The 25,518-nt window shown below is 44.9% G+C and overlaps 1 long non-coding RNA gene and 1 pseudogene across 1 annotated transcript in view; one reads left to right on the top strand and one right to left on the bottom strand.

Annotated features, from left to right (window-relative positions):
* Window positions 1-17,754, top strand: part of LOC501003 (similar to PGC7) — a 65,124-nt gene extending 47,370 nt beyond the window's left edge. Inside the window, 2 exon segments of the long non-coding RNA NR_175005.1 lie at window positions 11,695-11,769; window positions 17,301-17,754. This is a non-coding gene — a long non-coding RNA (similar to PGC7).
* Window positions 7,426-8,558, bottom strand: LOC148004146 (sodium/potassium-transporting ATPase subunit beta-3-like; annotated as a pseudogene).
* Window positions 17,755-25,518: the final 7,764 nt, after the last annotated feature.

The raw sequence follows: 25,518 nt of genomic DNA, 5'->3' as shown, positions 1-25,518 counted from the left end.
CATGTGTTCAAGATTCTTCACCACTTTTTCTTCTATTAGTTTGAGTGTATCTGGTTTGATGTGGAGGTCCTTGATCCACTTGGACTTAAGCTTTGTTCAGGGTGATAAGAATGGATCGATCTGCATTCTTTTACATGCTGACCTCCACTTGAACCATCACCATTTGCTGAAAATGCTATCTTTTTTCCATTACATGGTTTTGGCTCCTTTGTCAAAAATCAAGTGCCCATAGGTGTGTGGATTCATTTCTGGGTCTTCAGTTCTATTCCACTGGTCTATCTGCCTGTCTCTGTACCAAAACCATACAGTTTTTTTTTTATCACTATTGCTCTATAATACTGGTTGAGTTCAGGGATAGTGATTCCCATGGAGGTCCTTTTGTTGAGGATAGTTTTAGCTATCCTGGGTTTTTTGTTATTCCAGATAAATTTGCAAATTGTTCTAACTCTATGAAGAAGTGAATTGGAAGTTTGATGGGGATTGCATTGAATTTGTAGATCGCTTTTGGTAAAATGGCCATTTTTACTATATTAATCCTGCCAATCCATGAGCATGGGAGATCTTTCCATCTTCTGAGGTCTTCTTCAATTTCTTTCTTCAGAGTCTTGAAGTTCTTATTGTACAGATCTTTTACTTGCTTGGTTAAAGTCACACTGAGATATTTTATATTATTCGGAACTATTATGAAGGGTGTCGTTTCCCTAATTTCATTCTCAGTTTGTTTCTCTTTTGTGTAGAGGAAGGCTACTGATTTATTTGAGGTAATTTTATACCTAGCCACTTTGCTGAAGTTGTCTATCAGCTTTAGCAGTTCTCTGGTGGAACTTTTGGGATCACTTAAATATACTATCATATCATCTGCAAAAAGTGATATTTTGACTTCTTCTTTTCCGATCTGTATCCCCTTGACCTCCTTTTGTTGTCTGATTGCTCTGGCTAGAACTTCAAGAACTATATTGAATAAGTAGGGAGAGAGTGGGCAACTTTGTCTAGTTCCTGATTTTAGTGGGATTGCTTCAAGTTTCTCTCCATTTAGTTTAATGTTAGCAACTGGTTTGCTGTATATGGCTTTTACTATGTTTAGGTATGGGCCTTGAATTCCTATTCTTTCCAGGACTTTTATCATGAAGGGGTGTTGAATTTTGTCAAATGCTTTCTCAGCATCTAATGAAATGATCATGTGGTTTTGTTCTTTCAGTTTGTTTATATAATGGATCACGTTGATGGTTTTCCGTATTTGAACCATCCCTGCATGCCTGGGATGAAGCCTACTTGATCATGGTGGATGATTGTTTTGATGTGCTCTTGGATTCGGTTTGCCAGAATTTTATTGAGTATCTTTGCATCGATATTCATAAGGGAAATTGGTCTGAAGTTCTCTTTCTTTGTTGGGTCTTTGTGTGGTTTAGGTATAAGAGTAATTGTGGCTTCATAGAAGGAATTCGGTAGTGCTCCATCTGTTTCAATTTTGTGGAATAGTTTGGATAGTATTGGTACGAGGTCTTCTATGAAGGTCTGATAGAATGCTGCACTGAACCCATCTGGACCTGGGTTCTTTTTGGTTGGGAGACTTTAAATGACTGCTTCTATTTCGTTAGGAGTTGTGGGGTTGTTTAAATGGTTTATGTGTACATGATTTATATTCAGTACCTGGTATCTGTCTAGGAAATTGTCCATTTCCTCCAGATTTTCAAGTTTTGTTGAATATAGGCTTTTGTAGTAGGATCTAATGATTTTTTTAATTTCCTCTGAATCTGTAGTTATGTCTCCCTTTTCATTTCTGATTTTGTTAATTTGGACACACTCTCTGTGTCCTCTGGTTAGTCTGGCTAAGGGTTTATCTATCTTGTTGATTTTCTCAGAGAACCAGCTTTTGGTTCTGTTGATTCTTAGTATAGTCCTTTTTGTTTCTACTTGGTTGATTTCAGCTCTGAGTTTGATTATTTCCTGCCTTCTACTCCTCCTGGGTGTATTTGCTTCTTTTTGTTCTAGAGCTTTTAGGTGTGCTGTCAAGCTGGTGACATATGCTCTCTCCTGTTTCTTTCTGTAGGCACTCAGAGCTATGAGTTTTCCTCTTAGCACAGCTTTCATTGTGTCTCATAAGTTTGGGTATGCTGTACCTTCATTTTCATTAAATTCTAAAAAGTCTTTAATTTCTTTCTTTATTTCTTCCTTGACCAGGTTATCATTGAGTAGAGCATTGTTTAAGTTCCACGAATATGTGGGCGTTCTTCCCTTATTGTTATTGAAGACCAGGTTTAGGCCATGGTGGTCTGATAGCCCGCATGGGATTATTTCTATCTTTCTGTACCTGTTGAGGCCCGTTTTTTGACCAATTATTTGGTCAATTTTGGAGAAAGTACCATGAGGAGCTGAGAAGAAGGTATATCCTTTTGCTTTAGGATAGAATGTTCTATAAATATCTGTTAAGTCCATTTGGCTCATGGCTGGTCTTAGTCTGTCTACGTCTCTGTTTAATTTCTGTTTCCATGATCTGTCCATTGATGAGAGTGGGGTGTTGAAATCTCCTACTATTATTGTGTGAGGTGCAATGTGTGTTTTGAGCTTTAGTAAGGTTTCTTTTACGTATGGAGGTGCCCTTGTATTTGGGGCATAGATATTTAGGATTGAGAGTTCATCTTGGTGGATTTTTCCTTTGATGAATATGAAGTGTCCTTCCTTATCTTTTTTGATGACTTTTAGTTGAAAATTGATTTTATTTGATATTAGAATGGCTACTCCAGCTTGCTTCTTCTGACCATTTGCTTGGAAAGTTGTTTTCCAGCCTTTCACTCTGAGGTAGTGTCTGTCTTTGTCTCTGAAACACACCTCAGAGACAAATTTCCTGTAGGCAGCAGAATGCAGGGTCCTCATTGCATATCCAGTTTGTTAATCTATGTCTTTTTATTGGGGAATTGAGTCCATTGATGTTGAGAGATATTAAGGAATAGTGATTATTGCTTCCTGTTATATTCATATTTGGATATGGGGTTATGTTTGTGTGCTTCTCTTCTCTTTGTTTTGTTGCAAAAAGATTAGTTTCTTGCTTCTTCTACGGTGTAGCTTGCCTCCTTATGTTGGGCTTTACCATTTATTATCCTTTGTAGTGCTGGATTTGTAGAAAGATATTGTGTAAATTTGGTTTTGTCATGGAATATCTTGGTTTCTCCATCTATGTTAATTGAGAGTTTTGCAGGATACAGTAACCTGGCTGGCATTTGTGTTCTCTTAGGGTCTGTATGACATCTGTCCAGGATCTTCTGGCTTTCATAGTCTCTGGAAAAAAGTCTGGTGTGATTCTGATAGGTCTGCCTTTATATGTTTCTTGACCTTTTTCCCTTACTGCTTTTAATATTCTTTATTTTGTGCATTTGTTGTTTTGACTATTATGTGACGGGAGGAGTTTCTTTTCTGGTCCAATCTATTTGGAGTTCTGTAGGCTTCTTGTATGTTTATGGGTATCTCTTTCTTTAGGTTAAGGAAGTTTTCTTCTATGATTTTGTTGAAGATATTTACCGGTCCTTTGAGCTGGGAGTCTTCACTCTTTTCTATACCTATTATCCTTAGGTTTGATCTCCTCATTGAGTCCTGGATTTCCTGTATGTTTTGGACCAGTAGCTTTTTCCGCTTTACATTATCTTTGACAGTTGGGTCGATGATTTCTGTGGAATCTTCTGCTCCTGCGATTCTCTCTTCTATCTCTTGTATTCTGTTGGTGAAGCTCGTATCTACGGCTCTGTGTCTCTTCTTTTGGTTTTCTATATCCAGGGTTGTTTCCATGTGTTCTTTCTTGATTGCTTCTATTTCCATTTTTAATTCCTTCAATTGTTTGATTGTGTTTTCCTGGAATTCTTTCAGGGATTTTTGTGATTCCTCTCTGTAGGCTTCTACTTGTTTATTTATGTTTTCCTGTGTTTCTCTAAGGGAGTTCTTCACGTCTTTCTTGAAGTCCTCCAGCATCATGATCAAATATGATTTTGAAACTAGATCTTGCTTTTCTGGTGTGTTTGGATATTCAGTGTTTGCTTTGGTGGGAGAATTGGTCTCCGATGATGCCATGTATTCTTGGTTTCTGTTGCTTGGATTCCTACGTTTGCCTCTCGCCATCAGATTATCTCTAGTGTTACTTTGTTCTGCTTTTTCTGACAGTGGCTAGACTGTCCTATAAGCCTGTGCATCAGGAGTGCTGTAGACCTGTTTTCCTGTTTTTTTTTCAGCCAGTTATGGGGACAGAGTGTTCTGCTTTCGGGCGTGTAGTTTTTCCTATCTACAGGTCTTCAGCTGTTCCTGTGGGCCTGTGTCCTGAGTTTACTAGGCAGGTCGCTTGGAGTAGGAAGGTTTGTCTTACCTGTGGTCCTGAGGCTCAAGTTTGCTCGTGGGGTGTTGCTTATGAGCTCTCCGTGGGGGTAGCAACCAGGAAAATCTGTGCCGCCCTTTCCGGGAGCTTCCGTGCACCAGGATTCCAGATGGCATTTGGTGTTTTCCTCTGGAATCAGTAATGTGTGCAGAGTGCAGTCTCTTCTGGTTTCCCAGGCGTGTCTGCCTCTCTGAAGGTTTAGCTCTCCCTCCCACGGTATTTGGGTGCAGAGAACTGTTTATTCGGTTGGTCCCTTCAGGTTCCAGTGGTGTCTCAGACGCAGCGGACCTGCTGCTCCTGGCCCCTCCTCTACGGGAACCCAGAGGCCGTATATAGTGGGCCAGGGATGTGGGCAGGGGTGGGCAGTGTTGGTGGTCTCTTCTGCTCTGCAGTCTCAGGAGTGCCCACCTGTCCAGGCGGTGAGGTCTCTCTCTCACGGGGTTTGGGAGCAGGGAGCTGCTGTGGGCAGGGATCTGCAGGTTTGGGACTCCCGCTAAAAACTGGAAGTGCCTCCCTTTTCATTTCTGATGTTAATTTGGACACACACTCTGTGCCCTGTGGTTAGTCTGGTTAAGGGTTTATCTATCTTGTTGATTTTTTCAAAGAACCAGCTTTTGGTTCTGTTGATTCTTTGTATAGTCCTTTTTGTTTCTACTTGGTTGATTTCAGCTCTGAGTTTGATTATTTCCTGCCTTCTACTACTCCTGGGTATGTTTGCTTCTTTTTGTTCTAGAGCTTTTAGGTGTGCTGTCAAGCTGTTGATATATGCTCTCTCCTGTTTCTTTCTGCAGGCACTCAGAGCTATGAGTTTTCCTCTTAGCACAGCTTTCATTGTGTCCCATAAGTTTGGGTATGTTGTACCTTCATTTTCATTAAATTGTAAGAAGACTTTAATTTCTTTCTTTATTTCTTCCTTGACTAGGTTATCATTGAGTAGAGCATTGTTCAACTTCCATGTATATGTGGGCGTCCTTTCCTTATTGTTTGTTATTGAAGACCAGCTTTATCCCATGGTGGTCTGATAGGACGTATGGGATTATTTCTTTCTGTGTCCGTTGAGGCCTGTTTTGTGACCAATTATATTTTCTCTCAATTTTGGAGAAAGTACCATGAGGTGGTGAGAAGAAGGTATATATTTTTGTTTTAGGATAGAATGTTCTATAAATATCTGTTAAGTCCATTTGGTTCATGACTTCTCTTAGTCTGTCTATGTCTCTGTTTAATTTCTGTATCCATGATCTGTCCATTGATGAGAGTGGTGTGTTGAAATCTCCTACTATTATTGTGTGAGGTGCAATGTGTGTTTTGAGCTTTAGTAAGGTTTCTTTTTTTTTTTTTAAAGATTTATTTTATTTATTATATATATAAGTACACTGTAGCTGTCTTCAGATACACCAGAAGGGGGCATCAAATCTCTTTACAGATGGTTGTGAGCCACCATGTGGTTGCTGGGAATTGAACTCATGACCTCTGGAAGAGCAGTCGGGTGCTCTTAACCGCTGAGCCATCTCTCCAGCCCAAGGTTTCTTTTATGTATGTAGGTACCCTTGTATTTGGGGCAAAGATATTTAGGATTGAGAGTTCATCTTAGTGGATTTTTCCTTTGATGAATATGAAGTGTCCTTCCTTATCTTTTTTGATGACTTTTGGTTGAAAATCGATTTTTTTCCATATTAGAATGGCTACTCCAGCTTGCTTCTGCAGACCATTTGCTTGGAAAGTTGTTTTCCAGCCTTTTACTCTGATGTAGTGTCTGTCTTTGTCTCTGAGGTGTGTTTCCTGTAGGCAGCAAAATGCTGGGTCCTCATTATGTATCCAGTTTGTTAATATGTGTCTTTTTATTGGGGGAATTGAGTCCATTGATGTTGAGAGATATTATGTAATAGTGATTGTTGCTTCTTGTTTTCTTCGTATTCGGGGGTGACATTATGTTTTACGCTTCTCTTCTCTTTGTTTTGTTGCAAAAAGATTAGTTTATTGCTTTTTCTAGGGTGTAGCTTGCCTTCTTTTGTTGGGCTTTACCATTTATTATCCTTTGTAGGGCTGAATTTGTAGAAAGATATTGTGTAAATTTGGTTTTGTCATGGAATATCTTGGTTTCTCCATCTATGTTAATTCACAGTTTTGCAGGATACAGTAACCTGGGTTGTCATTTGTGTTCTCTTAGTTTCTGTATGACTTTTGTCCAGAATCTCTGGTGAGAAATCTGGTGTAATTTTGATAGATCTGCCTTTATATGTTACTTGACCCTTTTCCCATACTGCTTTTAATATTCTTTCTTTGTTTTGTGCATTTTGTGTTTTTGACTATTATGTGACGGGAGGAGTTTCTTTTCTGTTTCAATCTATTTGGAGTTCTGTAGGCTTCTTGTATATTTATGGTCATCTCTTTCTTTAGGTTAGGGAAGTTTTCTTCTATGATTTTGTTGAAGATATTTACTGGTCCTTTGATTTGGGAGTCTTCACTCTCTTCTATACCTATTATCCTTAGGTTTGATCTCCTCATTGTGTCCTGGATTTCTGTATGTTTTGGGTCAGTAGCTTTTTCCGTTTTACATTATCTTTGACTGTTGGGTCGATGATTTCTATGGAATCTTCTGCTCCTTATATTCTCTCTTCTATCTCTCTATTCTATGGTGATGTTTGCATTTCTGACTCCAGATCTTCCCTAGGTTTTCTTTTTTTAGAACTTTCAGATCCACTTTATTTCCCTTTCTCCTTCATCACATACAGAACTTCTCACACATTTCTTCAGCTAAAGTCACTTGATGTTGGCAAGGTACCATTTTATCCCTAAAACTTTCTTGGTATCAAAATATGACAGTTACCAGTGTTAAATCCATAAAATATTTACATAGCACAGCACATGAAGCTTTAGACATTTGGGAATTACACACAGAAGACGACGAGACTCCCACTCTGCATGTTTGGGATTGGGAGCTCACTGGTCCCTGTCTGGCGACCGTACATGTGTTCATGGGCAGCAGAGGCAGCAGGCAGTTACTTCAGAGGACACTGAACACTATGATCTGGAAGCATGTTATGATGTCACCCAAGTGTGTCCCATACCACTTCCTCCTCCCAGGTGGCCTCATATCCTAGAATGGCAGGTCCAGCTGATACAGAATGGAGACAACACAACATTTACTCTGTGCAGACAGCCTACTCCTAGGCATGTGCTATGACTTTAAATGAAACTCGTCCCAAGAACTTGTCACATTCATTCTTGTTTTTTAGGTTCCTGGTTCCATCAATTTGGCACTCAATTGTTACTTCTTTCTTGGTAGCATCGGTCCCAAATATGACCTGGACGGCAACTAGGGGCTGTCGATATCCAACGTGCCGTTTTTTTCCCATAATATGGAAAATACTTTAAGTCTATAAGTCCATCATCAGGATACGTTACTATATTTGCTATGTTTTCTTCCTTTGTAATACACGTAATATATGGAGCTCCATCAGGGACGAACTCGATTATTCTGTTCATCTTCACAAGAACACAAGGTTGTCCTTTGGAGTAGCCAAAATTAGAATCATTCACACCACTACATTCTTGAAGCAAGGAAACCGGAAACTGACACGCACTATAATCTGGACCCTTCTGATGAAAAAGTGTCCCACCAGGGCAATCTGTGAGATTCTTCTGTTCTTCCACAGAATATGGCTTTAGGAAATTCTTCACGTCTTCAACAAACTTTTTATAAGTATGTGGGTCAGACATGCTGTATGTATAATCCAAGGCAGTCGGTGGTTTGGGGAAAACCATAAGTCCTGGACTAGGAATCTGGTCTCGGTACTTCGAAACCTCGTCATTCAGAGTCTGGAGCATGGCCCACATGGTGAATGTGAAGAGTGCAGCCAAGAACCCATAAAAAACTAGGTAGGGGGTTGGGGATTTAGCTCAGTGGTAGAGCGCTTGCCTAGCAAGAGCAAGGCCCTGGGTTCCATCCCCAGCTCCGAAAAAAAAAAATACAGAAAAAACTAGGTAGAAGAGCAAGATGAGACCCCAGCTCTTGGAGGTGCGCCCCAGAAACTCTCAGCTGGTCGGGTTGTAGATGAACAGCTTCCACTCGGCCAGGCTCCGGTGGAAGGATTTCTTCTCAGTCTTCGTCATGATGGGCGAGTGGAAGTTGAGGTGAACGGAGGCCGCGGGGCTAGAGGCGACGAGGGGCTCCGCGGCGCGTCCTGGCGACGGCGGCGGCGCAGCCCAGTGACGGAGGACTGCATGGCCGGCCGGGAACAACTCTCCGTTAGGAGACCACTAGAGCCGACTGCGCCGTGCAGCGCCTGGCGGCTGCTGGGGCCCCTGGAGCCTGACGTCTCCGCCCGCCGCAGCCAATCAATCTCCAAGCTGCTGGCGCGTACTGCAGCTGCTTCCCTAGGTTTTCTATCTCCAGAGTTGTCTCCCTTTGTGCTTTCCTTATTGATTTTATTTCCATATTTAATTCCTGGATGGTTTTGTTCATTTCCTTCTCCTGTTTTGTTGTTTTTTCCAGTAGTTCTTTAAGGGATTTTTGTGTTTCCTCTTTAAGGGCTTCTACTTGTTTACTTGTGTTGTCCTGTATTTCCTTAAGGGAGTTATTTATGACCTTCTTAAAGTCCTCCATCATCATGATAAAATGTAATTTTAAATCTAGATCTTGTTTTTCTGATGTGTTTGGATATTCAGTGCTTGCTTTGGTGGGAGAATTGGGCTCTGATAGTCTTGTAGTCTTGGTTTCTGTCACTTGGGTTCTTGCGCTTGCCTCTTGCCATCAGATTGTCTCTGTTGTTACCTTGTCTTGCTGTTTCTGACAGTGGACTGACCATCCTACAGGCTTTTGTGTCAGGAGTGCTGTAAACTTGTTTTCCTGTTTTCTTTCAGCCAGTTATGGGAACAGAGTGTTCTGCTCTCAGGATTGTAGTCATTTCTGTCCACTGGCTTTCAGCTGTCCCTGTGGGCCCTAACCAGATGGGCCTGCCCCTACTTCTCCTAGTTCCCTGTGAGCAGGGGGCCCAGATGGCGCTAGGCGTTTTCCTCTAGAGTCAGAAATGTGGGCAGAGAGTAGTCTCCTCTTGTTTCCCAGGAGTGTCTGCTCCTCTGATGGTCTAGCTCTCCCTCCCATGGGATTTGGGTGCAGGGAGCTGTTTGGTTCAGTTCAGATCCGGGCACAGTCTGGACCACAGGGCTCCAGCAGCTTGACTGCTCCTATCTTTCTGTGTCCAGAGGCACTATACACTTTCCTCTTGGGCCAGGGATGTGGGCAAAGGTAGGCAGAAGTGGTGGTCTCTCCTGCCCTGCATTCTCAGGATTGCCCACACTTCTGGGGAATCAGCTCTCTGTCCCATGGAGTTTGGGAGCAGGGAGCTGTGGACTGGGATCAGCGAGATTCGAGCGCCAGCTAGAAACTGGAAGTGTCTGGTCCCAGAGGAATTTTGCCTTTGTGTGTCCTGAGTCCACCAGGCAGGTCACTTGAAGCAGAAAAGTTGGTCTTACCTCTGGTCTCGGGCCTGAAGTCGCTCCTTGGGGCTGGCTTTCAGCTCTCCATGAGGCCAGCAACCAGAAGTGCCTGTCCCTACTGCTCTTGGGTCCCTGTGTGCAGGGGGCCTAGGGACTGTTTTTAAGGTTTTTTTTTTTTTTAATAACTATCCAACCCAAGTCCATGTGAAATGAGAATGAACACTTTCATAACAATCATGATTATGTTCCAGAAGAACAACTATTTGAGAATATGTTGTCTGGGGGGTGGGGTTACATTTCTATGAACCTAAGTTGTGTGGTCTGGGGACAACAGTTTGCCAATAACTAACCTTCCTCAGCATTTATATCACATGCCTTGTGTTCACTAAGTCTCTGCGCAGCAGCACTCTAATATGTCTTCTTTACTTATGCATATCCCCTGTGTGGAATCAAGGAGTCATGATGATGAATGGACACAGGTTTGTGATGCTCTTAGTTTTGCAAAAGGGCCAAGGTGGAAGTCCCATGTATAGTTCAAGATTCTGTGTTTTAGCAGAATCTTTAGGCACTGAGCTCATTAACCACCACATAAGAGGTTCTGTAGTCTATGTACACTTGTGGATCTCTGACTCCTATAGAAGTCTATGGTAAGGTAGAGTTTGAGGTAACAAAGCTCAGGTAGGGATTGCTACAAGAACCCTGATTTTCATCATTGTGGTGATGTGAACAGCACATAGAAGAACCAATTCTGATATGGAGTATAGAGGCTCACCACTCGGGAAGCCCACAGCCCGTGAGAACCAGATCATTCCTCATCCCTGCCCTAAAGCCGTTTATGAATGGGAAGATACCTTAGTGATATGTGAAGACAGCTAGAAGTTCTGAGGCTGTGTGAGCTACACACCCTGGCACAGATGTAGATAACCACTCAGAGTAGTGCTCCAGTGTTTACGTAGTGCCCCACTCTTCTGTGAGTTCTCATGTGGAACTGTGTTAGCAAACCTCAGTGTTCAGCAGGGACCAAATCATCATTCTCCCCCACTTTCATATCAATTTGCTCTTCTGAACCAGGACAGATGCTTTACACAGCCAATACAATTGGTGCCATTGTAAAGGGAAATTCTAGTGTCTCCACCCAAGAAGCTATCACTGTACAGCAAAGAGTGAATACTTCAGCGTCATTACATCTTGTGCTTCTTAGTACACTCCCTTTTCTAGAACAATGTGCACTCTGTCAAGATTGAAATTGTCTGTTTGGTCTGTGAGATGGCGCCATTGGTAAATGTGCTTGCCTTTTGTAACTGTGACCTGATGACCTTGATTCCTGGAACCTACATAGAGGGGAAAGGAGAGAACCGTCTCCTCCAAGTTGTCTTGTGACTCCCACACATGTGCCGTGACATGTGCTCTAACATAGACTTCATGTACATGCACAGTAATAAGTGTATTGGTAAAAGAAAAGCAATTAAAAACAGTGAGGTTGGCACAATAGAGGAGAAAAGAGGTGTGACTGATTTTTAGAAATAGTGTCTGTTTCTTTAGTTTAAAATGGTCTGAAGAAGTGCTAGAAATCTGTCCTTTACCTATAACACTTATTTCAGTATTTTCCTGATCCAGAATAATTTCTATAATTAATTAGAGGTATTTTTTTAGAACAGTCATAGGTTATTTTGCATCCTAAAGATTAAAAGTATGACATCTTGCAATACTTATGAAGTGTTCATTATCTAGCCACCAGTAGAACTTTAACCACGGGATTTAAAATAAAAAAGTATTTTAACTCTTATTGAATGATATGAATCAAAGGATAGTTGCGGTGGTCCTTTCATGAAGCAGCGTGGCTTCATCTACTAGAGACAATACTTTGTATGTTACTTTCTGTGCTGACTTTATTCCAGACAGTACTTTTGAAGACTTAAGTGGCAAACAGGATGACTTGTTCATAAACGTGAAAAGCACAGGAGCGGTGTATGGTAAGTGATGCACTCCTCATCGGATTCATTGGGAAGGGGCCGGGAGTGGTGAGGTCGTGCCTTCTCTCAGGGTAGCAAAGGGAGTCAGAAGGCCAGCTCAATAGACTTTCAGATGCACAGAGACAGTGCCGCAGTGGTGTCGGCCAGGCAAAGCACCGAGTTTAGGTGCTTAGAGAGAATGACCATTTCATATCACATATGCTGTTGTATAAACACAAGGATTCAGCTCCTCATTTAATACTCTGTTCATCATCCTTTGACAAAGAAGCTAGTGTAACCCAGGGGGACAGTAATGCTTGTGTCATCTGCCCAAATTTTTAAAGTAGTTTTGCTATCATCTAAATAGCCAAACTTGTTTGCTTTCGGGTCTCCCTGTATTTGCATTTACGAAAAATGTAGTTATTGACTGTGTGTTTTCTTTTGTGGAGAGTCATACATAGGATCTATTTTGTCGCCGGAGAAAAACAATAAACATGTAAAAAAAATCTGAAGTCTTACAAATCATTTTGTATATCTGATATAGACATCAGATGTAGGAGCTCCAGTGTCTGTGTAAGCTCAGGGGTCACCAGGCCTCCAATGTCCCTTTTACCACCAGCAAGATAGCTCAGAGGAGTCATGTTGCTTGTGAGGATTTGAGTTCAGCCTTAAGATTTCATGCCGATTTACACGATAGGCTGCAGTTTATAATGCCAGCCATCAGCATTATCAGAGGTTCCATGAGTTTGAACTCTGTGAATGAAGCCTGGAGCTCAAGGGTAGCGACTTTAGGGAGAATGGCCAAAACCCCAACTCATCATAGGGAACCCAAAGTTGTGCACACAACACGGCGTGAAAAATAGTTGAGTACATCTTTGACATTTCCATTGTTTTTTATGGTGTATATGAGTGTGTGAGTGCACGCCAGATGTGTGTTGTACCTGAGAGGTCAGAACTGGGCGATGGATCCACAGGAGTTGAGATTATAGGTGTTTGTGAAGTACCTGACAAGCTCAACTCAGGCCTAAACTGTTGAGCTGCAGACTATATTTTTAAATTGTTTTATGTTGGTATTTTGATGGTCCAAGACAGAGGAAAACTGATGTTAATCTTGTGGGAACCAGCATGACTTCACAGGCAGGCATGAGGGAGCCAGTCTCTGTTCTTTTCCAATATAGAAGTTCTAGGACGTTGGGATGTAACTGCCCTAAAGAGGCAGGAAGAGAATAAGGTAAAGTCCAAGCATCCCTGTGGGGTAAAGTGAGAGTGCCCAGGAGCAGCCAGGTCACCCCTTGTGCTTCAGAGGCTGAGGAAGCAGAGAAGGTGGTGAGACACGTGGAGGTGTGTGAGCTTTTCCCTTTTCAAGGCATAGCAGTGAGCAGTGCTCTCTGTGGGTTCTGCTGTGTCTGCTGTTTGCCCTGCATTTAAACATGATCTCTGCCAGCATACCTGCTTCCTCCTGTTTCCTTTGTTGTGCTTAATAAAGCTCTAGTCGATTGAGTCCATAATAGTTTGACTTTGGGAAACTGACCTGTGACAGAGGGACAGGTGGGACACAACTCTCTCACGGGCACTTGGCACAAACCTGGAGACTTTTATCTTACAGACTGAACCATCAGCACAGGCAAGCAGACCTCATTCTGCTCTGTCCATATGTGTAGTACCACGTGCAGGTTTCTTTATGTCCCTTTGGTCCTTTTAGTCCCTCTTTATAGGACACACCTGGAGAAGAATAGAGTACTCTTGCCTTTGCTCACTGTGCCATCTGGGAGGGTGCTCTGCACACTTGAGGGACTTGTAGGAGTGCCTGGCAAGGGGGTTAGAGGACCATTTGGGAGTCTCAGACCTAGTGAAGTGAGGAGGGATATGGCCTTTGAGTCCCACTTGGCTTGTTTTTCAAATATTCTTTCTTGAGTCCATAAGATGAAGAGGGCTGTGGAGTCCTCTTCACAGCTAGGGCAAGTATTTAATAGAGCTAAAACACACGGACACTTGGCCACCACCTCTCCTTGAAACTCTGGAGCCATAGACTCACACATGTCCAAACCTCACCTTCCTATCCCCATCTTCTTCTATCAAGTTGTCATGGCTGCCTGAGACCTCTGGTTGTCCCATGATGTCTGTGGAGCTTCTGTGTGTTCCACTTGAGAGAATTCTGAGGTGTTTCTTCAGTTCTGTAGGCACTAGTTTGTCAGCTAAGTATTCTTTCTTCCCTTGCCTTCCCAGGAGCCTTTGCAGCAGCCTTTGCTCAACCTAAATTGTAATGACCACAATCTCTCCTTGTCATGCACTGAGTCTGTGCTGTGTGTCCTGCCTAGCCCCCAAAGCCTACCTCCTTGGCCACATTCTGCAATTACCCTTTCTCTGATTATCTCAGAAGCCCCTCTTCCTTCTGCTTTTCTAGGCTATGTTGGCACTGGGTTCTCTTCCTGGCAGTCCAAGGAGACTTTGGGATCTATTTCAGCTGCTACCTTGCTCCTGGCTTTGTGTCTCATTACCCACGTGACCATGTCTCCCCAGCCACAGAGCTGAGTGTTTTATGAATAGTTCTTCACTTACCCACTATCTCTCTGTCACAGTACCTTGTGCCTCATGAATCATGGCCCTACTTGAACTCCCTTGCAAAGCTGCTTTCACAATCTTGAGCCCAACAGTCAGAAGACAGAGCAGAGTATTTCATAGGAACATTCCCAGGGAGACAGTCATTTGAGACTTTGTATGTCACCTCAGTTGCTCCTTTTACTGGGGAGCCGATCTGAAGGTTACTGATGACCAGCTAGCTGTTCAAGCAGGAGAACTGCACCAAGGGGGAGGCGTGCAATGCCCTGAGAAGTGTTATTCCCAGCGTGAGAATAGATACAGAGAAAGAATCAAAGCCAGCAGAAACTTCCCCCAAACATGGGGATAGCAGGGAAGAAGGCACCTCAGTGGTCACCTTGATCTTCCCAGGGAACTGTGACAAAAACTTGGTCAAAAAACTCATCTCTGTCTCTTGACTACATTCATTTCTGTTTCCAGATTCATTTGAGATGAAGGCAGTTCCTGTTAGACCTCCACAAAGTGCATGGGAGGATGACAAGAATATCAAGAAATGACTGTTCTGGGCTGAAGGGATTAAAGGCTAGGCTCACAACCCAAAACATAAAAAGTGACTGTTCTGTTTTCCCCAGGACCCTGGAGGTGGCACCAGCATTTTAAAATATCAAATGTCACCTTCACCTTCCTCTCTCAAAGCCCCTCAGTCCCCATGATGGGACGTTCTTGTGTTGAGAACTATTGGGTAATGAGTCGCTCACATCCCTCTGTGACTTGCTGTCAACAGAGAAACTGCAGATAGCTTGAGACAGTCGGGTTGTAGGATGGTTTGTATATCAGGACTGCCAGCATGTGGGGCTACCCGACAGGCTGCTGCCCCAGGTGCAGTGGCGCATGCGCACAGAGCCTCTTCCACATAAACATGCGTTCTCATCCACCTGATAACAAGAACACCACTTTACAAGACTGCCGACAACCACTGGGTACCAGTTTCGGCTCAAGCACCGTGTGGAGCTTGTCTACCACCCTGCTGGAGAAATGAGCTTCAGAAATGCACCCCACATACTACACGACACACATAGTGAAGCTGTCGCCATGCTGCTAAACGCCTTCCTTGACACACTGAGCCTGAAGTGGTATGATTGTGTTTGCCAGCAGCTTGGTAAGCATGGGGCGTCCCTGTAGCCACTAGAAAGATTTATGAAGTTATGGGTGACCAGCGTGTGGGCTGTGTGGATGGATAAAAGGTGGAAGGGCTGAGTGACTCTATGATCTTAAACTGGGCAAGGGTACAGTTTCCCAAGACATCATGGCTCCCCTTGCCCTCTCGACTTTGTAAGCATCAAGCATCTTTGTTGTCATTAAAACTTTGTAAAATCTTTCGTGGGTGCCCACTTCATGTACATATACCTTCTGTCTTGTGTAGGCTTCTTCCTGGACCTTTTCTCCATCTGAGCTTTTCTCTTCCATGTTCCCCTGATTCTTAGCCTTAGCCCCAAATAACCGGCTACGTGCTGGCTGTTGGTACCGCGGCCTCCCACTGTGTCCTCATCACAGCCCACAGCCACAGCCGCAGCCTCGCTCTCAGCTTACTTCCTGCCTGTAGTCTTTCCAATCCTGGAGAAGCATCACTGTTCACCTCTGCTTAGGATCTGACAGAGCTCCAACCTCCTTCCCACACAGGATTGTCACTGGAATGTGCATTTCTCTGTATCTTGGCACTTGTAGGCGTGGGAATGGTGCCCTGAGGATTGTGTTTTCCTTTTCCTTTCAATGATACAGTGTTCTGGCCCTGGCCATCCTTTTCTTCTTCTCGTTTTGCAACAGTGTCTCACTAAATAACTAACTAGCCTTAAACTCTAGGCGTTCCTGCCTCCCCAGGACCATGCTCACAGGTGTGTGCCACCAAGCTCAGCCTCCCAGCTCACTTCTGGCATTTTTATGATTTATTGAAGATCCTAGAGGACACGGAAATATTGCAATATTCTGTGGTGGGGAAACTCACCTTCCCACCACAGTTATTTAGCTAGGAATTGCTAAGGTGGTATGGCCCTTTTTTCTGTTTTGGGGAATTGGTCGTGTGACCCTTGGCTAAGGTCTTTGCTGCCTGCAGCCCCACGTTTCCAATTACTTAGCCTCTGCCTACCATTTCCGGAGTGCTATAATCCAGTACCTTTCCCAACTGGATGCTTTGACATGGGCTTCCAGTTCAGAATGGAGGAGGTTACAGGCAAAGTACTACTATGGAACTTGAAGTCGGTCTGTCCCATATTGCTGGTCCCATATTTTCATTTGGGTGAAGCTGAATTACCAGCATTAGTGTTCGTCTGAGTGTGGGCAGCTCAGGGTCACCCAGGGATTCAGTGGATCCCTTTGTGCCCTTATTCTTTGGGACCTAGAGAGGTCAGGTTTCTTTCCTTGGGTTGCCTGCCTGCTGGGAATCTGAACCTGGGAGTTAAGCTGCCTGCTTCTGTCAAGATCTGAAGACCACACTCCCTGGCTTAGGGATGCTGTTAGAGCATCACCTCTTCATCTCTTCTGAATCTCTGTGCTTCCCCTGCTGCTCTCCGACTTGTCCTCCCTTCTAGAACAGGTTTTGGGCTACTCTTCATTGTTCTGGCTCCTTGCCTGTGGGCCATGTGGCAGGAAGAAGATGGATGGCTTCCCATGTATGTTTTCTGTCTTTCTCCATGTCTCAGTTTAGCCTGCTGCGTGGTAGGGCTTTGGAGCCAGCCATTGCTTCTTGGTTTGAAGGGCTCCGTTCCTCCTCCTGCTGCTCCCAAGCAGCTTCTCTTGAGCTGTGTCCTCGTTGGGTGGGGCTTGGTGGCCCTTGGAAAGGAGCCTGTCTTTTCATCAAGCTCCCAATGATCTGTTCCCATGGGAGGAAGGGCTGTCTGTGATGCTGTGACAATGCAGGTGTTGTCTGATGTTCTTGAGCAAGCATATCTACCCTGCTGGGTGGCTTCGAGGTGGGACTTTGAGGTGTAGAGATTCTGATATCTATGTTCCTTTTCTAGGTGTCTATGACATTGAGGGCAGAAGTCTGTTCTCATTAGACAAAAATGAATGGCACAGAAGAACCAGAAAGCCAAACTCTGGCTCAGAAGATGTCATCCATGAAAGCTGGAAGGCAGGAAGAAGAAATCACTAAGCCCTGTCCTGAAGTAAACAGACATAACCACCAGGGTATGGGTCATGAGTTCCCTTACCTTCCTCTTCCAGCACCAGCCCAGTCGTCCCAGCCTGAAGGTCCAATTGCATAAAGGGTTGGAACTTCCTGGGTCAGTGCTTCAACGCTGTCTGTTTGTAGCGGGGCCTTCCCCTCGCTTTCCGCTCCTTAGCATCCAGAGCCACTTTTGGTGTAGTAGCCCCAGGGTAGGAGTGGGTACTGGGTCTGTGCCCAGGAGAATGGGTTGAGAGTTCCTAAGCTTTTAATTTTTTTCAAATAAAAATAAATTTATTTAAAACTGGGCCAGAATTAGAGACAGAAGCATTCTTAGTCTCTCTCCCTGCCTTCTTTGTAACTGTGTTCACCAGGCACTCTATCGATCCATGTGTTCGGCCACAATGTATTGTTTTTCATCCATAATATTTTTATTTGGGAATTTCACATCATGGGAGTACCCTCACTTTCCAGTACTTCCAGATCCACCCTCCACTCTTGGGACTTCTCCCCAACAAAAAGAAGGAAAAAAATCCAATTCCTGTTGCCCATATACTCACTGAAGCATGGTCAAACTCCCAGTGGCCAGCTTCTTAAGGAAAACTGAGTCCTTCCCTGCCCGCACCCCGGCCAGAAGCCATCAGTTCTGGAGAGCTATATTTAAGCATCTTTATCACAATTTTTAAACGTTTTCTTTAATGGCTTTCTGTCTAGGCTGTTACTAATCGGGGGTAGGAGTCAGGGTTGTCACAGAAGTCTTCTGTGACTTTGTTTCTCAACTGCGAGTTTGTAGTCATCAATACCATGGGAAAGTAGCTTCCCTGCCCTTTATAGTTAGCAGGAGCCTGAATCATGGACTTACACGTGGTTTCTGGTGACAGCACAAAACGTGGACAAGCCACTGACCTCAATGTGGCTTCCTGTGGCAGTACAGACCATGGACATCAAACTGGCCCTCTGTCACGGCACAAGACCATTACAACCTTCAGTGGCAGCACAGGAGAAGGACATCAAGATGATCTCCGGTAGCAGTGCAGGCCACTCACATCAAATGGCTCTCTGTGTCAGCCCAAGGACATCAACATGGCTTCAGGCTTCGGCACAGAGCATGGATATTCACATGGCCTTCTGTGGTAACACAGGCCACAGACATCAACACTGACCTCAGCTGCAGTAGGGTCTCAGACCCAGACATAGCCCTCAGCAACAGCTTGAACCCGGACATCACCAGGGCTTCAGGTTGGCAGCATAAGCCACTCACATCAGCATGGTCCCTGCTGTGAGCTCCTGAACTTTTAACTTGAAGGCATTTGCTGTAAACCAGTCCCTTACTTGGTCGGCACCAGCAGACCTTCTTTCCAGGGCTTGATCTCTGATCAAGAGCAGAACAATACAGCCTTTCACAAAGGTTGCCACAGTGATTGCTGCCGGAAGTCCATTATCATTAAATCTGTTCTCAGGACAAGACCTTGACCTCAGCCAGTGTCTGGGATACAAGGTGGAGTTCAGGAGATCATTCCTTTTCAAAGTCTTCTTTAAACTTGGGACCTGGTTCCCTTATAGCGGTACATTGTAAAGTTACATATAGCTCATGTATATATTTTTCCCCAACCTTGCACCACCCATGCACCCCTGCTACTGATGTAGGAATACAACTTGGGGCTGACATGGGCATCTCAGGTCTCTTCTGAGTAAAGTAAGCTACTTCACTAAGCACCTTGGTGTAAGTCTTTGTGGAGTGCTTGCTAATGGGCAGAGTTTCTCTGGGGGATCATATAAATGTTCTAAGCTTGGTAGTGGCGGCGGCTGCACAACTCTGACTAGTGTAAAAACAGTAAGTTTAAAATGTAAATATTTTATGTTAAAACAAAATTCAGGCCCTTCCATCTTATGTTACATCAACTGCAAAGGCATTTTGGTGGCATTTTGGTGACTTTCTATGCTCTTCAGCTGCCACCCTATCCTGTGCTTCTATACCCATACTTCCTAATTTTCTCCAGAATATTCTGCTGCTTGAACCAAGTCATATCCCACCTCAAGATCTTGCTCTTCTCTCTGTATCCATCTACCCTGAATCTATATAAACCTTCCTTGTCTCCTTCAGGTCTTTACACAAACACCATAAATCCCGGGAGGCTTCTCTGGTCGTACTAGTCCCTCTAGGACATCAAGGCCACCAGTTCTCTCTGTATTTGATTTGTTCTGCCTAGAACCCATTTCCACCCATTCGATGCTTTAATTGCTGATCTGCTACTGCCTGTGTTCCTCACTGGCTGCCAGCTGCAAGATGACAAGAATTTCCAGTTTTGTCCTTGAGAGTATTTTGGGCTACAGGTGGTTTCCTTAAGTGTTTGTGGAAAGACGGACAGATGACAAAATGACTGCAGTGTGTGAGACAGTGCCCCCAGAGGAGCAGCTTGTATCTGGAAGTCTACCTGGGGCCTCCTAGACACTGCTGTGTTTCTTGAAGACACAGGAAGTTCTGGTATCACCCAGGACCTCACTTTGATTTAGGCTCTGAATCATGGGAAGAATTGCTGTCCAAGGCAGTGGCTTGGGTAGGTGAGTAGTGGGTACAGTTGACAGGAGCCTTGGGCAGGTTTTTAGGTTCCAGGCCAGCCTCAGCCATTCAGCAGTCAATGGACTTCTTTGTGAGTATATCTGAATCATAGATCCTCAGGCTTCATTAGGGATGGGACTTTGTTAACGGATACGGGGACAGGGTCACCTGTCCTCTAGACAGAGGGAGGTGTGATGACTGAGGGAAGGCTCTCCAGGTATTCTGATTGGAGAAAGTATGAAGGAAGGCCATCCATGTATTCTTATTTGAGAAAGCATGGAAAGGGGAGGGAAGGCAGAAGGTCTCACCCACAGCAGCATGTCTGTGCAGCCTTAGTCCATGAGGTCATGATATCTATCATTGGCCCTTAACTGCCCCTGGATACTTGGAGGATGACTCTGGTGTCTGTAGGGAGGACTGCAGGCAATAGACATCTCAGAGAGACACTTTTTGGACTCACTTATAATACAGTCCAGTCCTTGAAATATTTCACAACACATACCTTGTTCAGGACCCCAGTGACGTTTCAGATGGTTCTGTCATGGGGACTGAGAAGCAGTGCTATTCCCTGTGTCTCTCTGGGCTCATTGGCTTGCTTTCCTTACATACAGCACCAGAGTCCAGAGAAGGACTGGGAGTGTAAGTAGAGCCACACAACCAGCTAGCTGAAGGGCAAAGGCCTGCTTTTCCCTGAAGGCCATTGTGTGCAAATATGTCAGTGTGGCCATGTATTTATCAGAATCTGGTACCAGGTACCCCGCTCAGTGCCTGACATTTTTGCCTTATTCAATCCCAGCAGCCCCAGTGAGTTATTAGTTCTATCTTACCAAGTGTGTACCTCCAAATATTTATTGAGCCTCCATTCTTTCATCTGTAGACCTAGGGTTTGAATGAGGGTATTCACAGCTCTTAGGGTTGACTGCCTCTGTCACCCCCAACCTGTCTAGGGCCCTTCCTCTGCTCACCTGGAATATCTCAGTTGGTTGGAGTATAGAGAGTGGAACTTTGCAACCTGGGGTCATCCCTTGTGGCCATGGGCCAGATATAAGCGTCACAGGTCAACAGTCTGGTAGGTGACAGAGGTCCAGGCTGGAGGGGAAAGGGCACCCATAGCCATGGAAGTGTGACAGAGGCAGGATCACAGGCTCTGTGGTAGATGGATAGCTCACTCGGGCTGACATGGCATAGGGCCAGTAGCTACTCCAAGACAACAGGCACATGCTGAGATCTATATGTGCCTATATGTTTTATGTTAACATACAGAAAATACTTTTGTAAATAGCAAGAAAAATCATTTAAATGCTCATCCACTTATGGTACCTACCTGTTAGTCATTTTGGCAGTGACTTGAGATATAAGTTCCCACTTATTCAGAAAATGTTTTTAATCAGAGTTTCAAATTTTGCACAAATATCACTTTTGTGGTTGGCAAAACAGATTCATCTGAAGGAAAGGCATTGGGATGTTGAGAGTCTGAATTTCTTATTATGACCTCATATGGAGACCTGGCCAGATGCTAGGCCCTCCACTTTGGCTTTTTAAACTGAGCCAGTATGCGTCTGTTCTCTATACGCTAACCACTCTGTGGTATGTTGCCCTTTAAGACAAAATGAAATATAGCACTGTGGTGGTTTGAAAAGGAATATACCTCATAGACTCATATGTTTGAATGTTTGGCCCATAAGGAGTGGTGGTGTTAGGAGGTGTGGCCTGTGGAGGTGGGCTTTGAATTCTTGTATGTTCAAGCTATGCCCCTTGAAGCTCAAGTCAGTCTCCTGCTGCTGCCTGTGGATCAGGATGTAGGCCTCGCAGCTCCTGCTCCAGCACCATGTCTGCCTGCACGCTGCCATGCTTCCCACCATGATAATGGACTACACCTCTGAAACTGTAAGCCAATGATGTGTTTTCCTTTGTAAGAGTTGCCATGGTCATGGCGTCTCTTCACAGCAATAGAAACCCTAAAAAGACAGATACCTTCATAAAACACATCCTTTCCTTGCTTACTCCATCATAAGAAAGGCAGGGTTATGTGTTAGGAATAGTGTGGGTATGGAGGCAATTAGATCCATTTTAGACCCAGGTCAACATTCTCTTTCTTTCTTTTCTTTTTTTTTAACTTGTATTCATTCTTTCAGAATTTCACACCATGCACCCCAATCCCAATCTTCTCCCCATCCCTTCATACCTGCCCCCTGCCCTTGCAACCTTCTCCACCCAAAAGAATAAAATATCTCATTGTGAAAGCTTTAGTGTGTCAGTGTGTCCCACAGTGTATCCTTTTGTCCACACTTTGACTGCAAATGTCTATTGCAATTAGTTACTGGTCTCTTTCAAGGCCTCTGGCTTCTGCTACACTCTTGGTGCTGAATCCTCACTGGGTCTCCTCTCAGATATCCTGCTGTTGCCCGGTGTCATGGAGATCTTGCAGCTTCTGTTCTGCAGGACCAGCCCCTTCACAAGCTCCAGCAGATCACAGATAAGCGTAGATATTGGGGTAAGCCAGCTACTCAAAGCCCTGGATCTGGGTCTGTGTAGTAGCTGAGTTGATCAGTCTGCCAGTTCTCTTGCACCCACAGTACCAGGGTGTGCTCTCCGGCACTGCCCAGGCTCACCCAGTGCTTTAGATGGCAAGGAGCAGGGTCAGCTTCCTGTACTCATGCTTTCAGTGACAGCTCATCTGCACCACTGCCATCAGGGTCGGCTCTACTGGGTTGCTTAGTCTAGGTGCAGGGCCTGCCCTCCTAATGCTGCAGCCAATGAGAGATGTGGCTAGCTCTTCTGCTCTCGTGACCTCTGTCTGGACCAGCCTCCTACTTGCCATAGGTGGAGAGTGGAGAAGTGGTGGCGGGGTTGGGGGTGAGGCTCTCTCACTCACCCAGGCCACCCCACTGGAGATGAGGGGCCAGGTCAGTTCTGCATGGCCTTTGGTGGTAACATGGGCCTGGGACATCAACACAGACCCTAGCTGCAAATAGGATCATAGACCCAGACGTATTCCCTTGGCAGCAGCATGGGGCTGAATGTCATCATGGCCTCTGTGTCAGTGTAGGCCACTTAGATCAGCTTCACCCTGCTGCCCCCTGGGCAGCATGGCCCTCAGACATCCACATGGTTTCTGGTGATAGCCCAGATCAGACATCTGATTGGCCTATGGTGGTAACTGGGGCCACAGACATTGACACAGACCCCAGCTGCAGCAGGACCAGTGGACTTAGACCTGGCCCTTGGCAGCAGCCAGGACTAGGATATCTCCATGGCCCCTGGTGGTTGTACAGGATCCACATATCTGCCTGTTCCTCACTGTCATCAAGTCTCCAGTTCCAGCTTTCTTCATGGTATACGAACCTTCACTTTCTCATCTCTCACTGCATATTCTGTCTTTCTCATCTCTCCATCACACATTCGCCCATCCTACTGGTGCTGCCACTCAGGGCAGGTGGCACCGGCAGCGGGCACTTGAATATCTTTCTTTCCCAAATTACCATTCTTATTATGTTGCATCTGTTTGTGCTTTCTTCTTTGTTTGCTTGTTTTTGTTTGTTTGAGACAGACTTTCTCTGTTTATCCTTGGCTGTCCTGGAAGTCATTCTGTAGACCAGGCTGGCCTTGAAATCAGAGATCTGCCTGCCTCTCCTTCTGAGGGCTGGCATTGAAAGCGTACACTACCAGCACCCACTCTGAAAGCATGAAACCCATGTGCATTCTTGCCTTTTTAAACCTAGGCTTTCTTTTACTCTGTAAGCATGGGAATAAGGCACCGACCTTACTTTAATTATTCTGTGAGATCTTAATATGGGCTTGCTTGTTCCCCGTTGTCTTAGTTGGGGTTTTACTGCTGTGTACAGCCATTGTGACCAAGGTAACTCATAAGGACAACATTTACTTGGGGCTGGCTTACAGGTTCAGAGGTTCAGTCTGTTATCATCAAGGCAGGAGGGAGCAAAGCAGCATCCAGGCAGGCATGGTGCAGGAGGAGCTGAGAGTTTTACATCTTTATCTGAAAGCTGCTAGCAGAATACTGGCTTCCAGGCAGCGAGGGTGAGGATCTTAAAGCCCACAGTGACAAACCTACTCCAATAAGGCCACACCTCCTAAATAGTGTCACTCCTTGGACCAAGCATACACAAACCATCACCCCAATCTGGAGTCACATCCTATTGATAATACAGAGAACAGACCTCAGGATATAGATGGGGCCCCAAAGAGACAATCCTAGTCTCTTGAGTCTCACAATCTATTTGACTTGGGAACACACACTTCCAACAAAGGAGTGCGCAGTGCGAAATAACAATTTTCAGAGGCAAAGCAAGATAAAGCCTCGGTGAAGCTGCTGGGAATCGGCAAAGCTTTCTGAGCACCTGCCTTTGTGCCAGTCTCATTCTATGCATTCAGGAACGATCACGTTCACTGACAGCACAGGACCCGCCTTCAAGTAGGAAGCAGTCATGATGAATCCATCTCCTACCTCATTCATAAAGAACTGTGGTGTAGTCACGCCTTCCTTGGGCCTTCTTTCTTGTTTAGCTTCTTCGTGTCTGTGGAGTATACTGTAAGGCTCTCAGGAGTCACTGAGTGTAACTTCAGCTGATATGAATAGAGTGTGGACCCTGAAGAGGCAGGACCCCCAGTGGAAAGAAAAGGACACCAATCCATTCACAAAATTTTCAACCCAAAATTTGTCCTGTCTACAAGAAATGCATGGGCCAAGATGGAGCATAGAGTAAGGAAATGGCCAACCAATAACTGGTCCATCCCCTGGGTAAGCACCAATCCCTGACACTATTGATGATGCTCTGTTATGCTTGCAGAGAGGAGTCTCTCATAGCTGTCCTCTGAGAGGCTCTACCCAGCAGCTGACTGAAACAGATGCAGAGACCCATCCAAACATTGGATGGAACTCAGAGAGTCTTATGGAAGAGTTGGGGGAAGGATTGAGGGCCTCAAAGTGGATGGGGACTCCACAGGAAGACCCACAGAGTCAACTAACTAGGACATGTGGAGGATCTCAGAGACTGAGCCACCAACTAGAGAGCATACAAGAGCTGGACCAAGGTCCCTCTCACATATGTAGCAGATGTGCAGCTCAGTTTTCAAGCAGGACCCCCAACTGGAGCAGGGGCTGCCCCTAAAGATGTTGCCTGTCTGTGGAATCCATTGTCCAACTGTGCTGCCTTATCTGGCCTGCAGCAGACTTGATGAGTGAGGGTTGGGGGATCCTGGTGGGGGGGCCCTCTCTCAGAGGAGAAGGGGAGGGGTATGAGGAGAGGAACTGTGAATGTGTGGGGACCGAGAGGTCATGATCAGGGTGTAAAATGAATGAATAAATGGGAAAAGACATGGCAGCCTTTAATTTAAGTCAAAGAACTACTCAAGAGTGGGAGAGGCTGTCCTGTATGGTTTGGACTCCTGAGAGGTGGGAGAGGCTGTCCTGTATGGTTTGGACTCCTGAGAGGTGGGAGAGGCTGTCCTGTATGGTTTGGACTCCTGAGAGGTGGGAGAGGCTGTCCTGTAT

The sequence above is a fragment of the Rattus norvegicus genome, chromosome 8 (genome assembly GCF_021556685.1).
Source record: "Rattus norvegicus strain SHRSP/BbbUtx chromosome 8, alternate assembly SHRSP_T2T, whole genome shotgun sequence".
In the NCBI taxonomy this organism is placed as follows: Eukaryota; Metazoa; Chordata; class Mammalia; order Rodentia; family Muridae; genus Rattus; species Rattus norvegicus.
The sequence above is the reverse complement of the archived record's forward strand: the minus strand, read 5'-3'. Positions and strand labels throughout refer to the sequence as shown.